We start from the raw sequence: 2698 nt of genomic DNA, 5'->3' as shown, positions 1-2698 counted from the left end.
TTATTTTAATTAGTGCTTAAATAAAAAATCATTATGAATAATTCAGTTCACGTAACTGAACTGAGAAATGCTTAAAACACGTGCACCTTACCATAAACACTTGCGGTTGATAATGATTCCCAAATTGTAACTTTCTCAATATAGTATTTTGTTCTTAAATGCAAAATTTGGAAACCCTTTCTAGCACATATTACAAGTTTCCATGTTAGAATGCTTCACCATTGTTGTGTATCCCACTCCTGTTTATAAACAAGTACCATAAAAAGACACCGCAGTGCATTTTTTTTAAAATAAATTTCCAAAAGGCTTTAAACAGAGAGCTTACTGAAATACTATATATATATAATATGATGAGAAGAAGGGATAGACTATTAGATGCAACATAAAGTTAAGGTTTAGTTTTATTACTATTTTATTTCATCGTGAATCTTGAAACTTACGTCACATCCGACTACTTCACCTAACTTGAATTTATAATAAGTGTTGGCGAAACTTTCTCTTACAATTTTCTCTCGCAAATTCAACATAATATTTCAGGGATTGTATTTAAGCTTTTTTTTTTTAATATTAGCTGTAAGTGTTAAGGGAAGAAGCAAAGCTGACATCTAATGGGTGTGGCCATACAATGAAATATTACTTGCACAAAGCAAACGTAATTTGTCAACATTGGAGGTTAATTTTGTTGTAGAAGGAAAATAAACATACTCTACAATTATTTCAGTCCCCCCTCTCACTAATATACAAAAAAGAAAAAAGTTTTAAACATCGTCATATCTAGAGAAAACCTTAAAACTGTGTTCCGGTTTACGCCTCAACGTGATTTCCTATGTAAACTATGAAAGTAAAGCTTGGAGTTCTGTTGTGCAGGCTTGGCAAAGAACTTACAGTTCCCAAGTGACCTTTGACTTCTGACTTTGAAACTAGCTGAAGTCATGATGTTTCCAAACCATCAAACCTCGTGAAGAAAAGTCCCTTTGATCAAACATTCGAACCTTCGTGTGGTTTATGTTAGACATACCGCTTGCACTTTATGATTATTAGCATAACTTACGAAGATGGCGGACACATTAAAGTGTGAGTCTATGTCATCCAACAAAATGAAGAAATGGTTCACACTAGAATACACTACGTTTATGCTTTTATTACTTAAGCAAGTTTTTGGCTTAGCATAGCATTTATCCCGTGTTAATCCTTATAGAGCCATTAGCCGTGTTAATCCTGATAGAGCTTTTATCATCTCCCTACTAACTTCAATTCTAATTGTTCCACTTAATGGATGTCACTTCTGAAATAATTGTTAAATATTTGGCCCAATAATGTCCACAATATTTATTCATAAGCTATAATCGTTTGTTTGTTTTTTTCTAAAAGAGCTCAACTACATGGTATAAAGCTAGAACTACAGTTTTTAACAAGTACAATTAGTATTTCTAATAGCAGAAAAAATACTAGTAAGGCTTAGGTAGCGTTATGAAAAGAGAAAGAGCTGACACAGTCCATCAAACAGTGACGTCATCGATACTGCCCAATTGTCAAAGAGCGAGGGTGTTTGTTAATATTAAGAATAGTAAGTATTCCTTATTAACAACTGGTTCTTTTAAAATTTGCTTATTTTTTTTTTCATTTTAAAAATGGACCCAACATTTTTGAATACGTTTTTCTTTATCGAAGTATCATAATAGTCTCAGCTAGTGATATCGGCCAAAAAATAAAAATGTTGAGAGATGTGACTAGGATATTACAACATAAACTTCTCTTCGTGCTTTTATTATTATCTTTGTTCTTAGAAAAGAAGAAAACTCGGTTTTTACTAAATATAGCATGTATAGAGAGTCATAAGACAGGAAGTACACATCAGGTCATAGGACATGTAATATAGAGTAGTCCATAGGACAAGCAGTAAAGAAAAGACCATAAGGCAGGTAGACTAGATCAGACCATAAGATAAGTAATAAAGAATAGACCATAAGAAAGGTAATACAGAGCAGACCATAACACAGGTAATATAGAACAGACTACGAGAGGGTTATACAGACTAAATCATAAGACAAGTAAAACAGGATATACTGGTGAGAATAATTAAATTGTGCCCTCACTTACTCGTGTACCAACTTACAGGAATCCGTTTCATCATTATACCCTCAGTTACGGTAAATCCTGTATACGTTACGTGTGCGTAGAGAGTGCCTTATAATATTTCAGATCAATAACAGCTCTCGGCTTATTGAATAATTACTATCAAGAACTGTCGTGTATAAATATAAAGTTACCAATTTCATAACAACATCTTAATACCTCTTGTGGCTTCATTTATCTAATTGATCTTACAATAAATTGTAAATTTGTTTGCAGTTAAGCGCCAAGCTAAATGCGCTATCTGTGCTCTGCCCACCACGGGTATCGAAAACCGATTTCTAGCGTTGTAAGCCCGCTGACATACCACTGTGCCACTGTGGGGCATACATTATAAAATATGAAACAATATTCATTGCAAAGAAAAATCCGTCTTAAACTGTTTAAGAAACTGTAATACCACGAATATTACAATCGTAAGATTATAAAAATAAAACTGTCAAATTGGGTATCAGCGGGATACGGTTGAGTGGCTAAGTCAAGTTAATGAAATATTAGCAAATGGGGGTTTGAGTGTAAAATAGTTGAGTGGCCAAGTCAGGTTATTTAAATATTAGAAAATATG

The sequence above is a fragment of the Limulus polyphemus genome, unplaced genomic scaffold (assembly GCF_000517525.1).
Source record: "Limulus polyphemus unplaced genomic scaffold, Limulus_polyphemus-2.1.2 Scaffold863, whole genome shotgun sequence".
In the NCBI taxonomy this organism is placed as follows: Eukaryota; Metazoa; Arthropoda; class Merostomata; order Xiphosura; family Limulidae; genus Limulus; species Limulus polyphemus.
The sequence above is the reverse complement of the archived record's forward strand: the minus strand, read 5'-3'. Positions refer to the sequence as shown.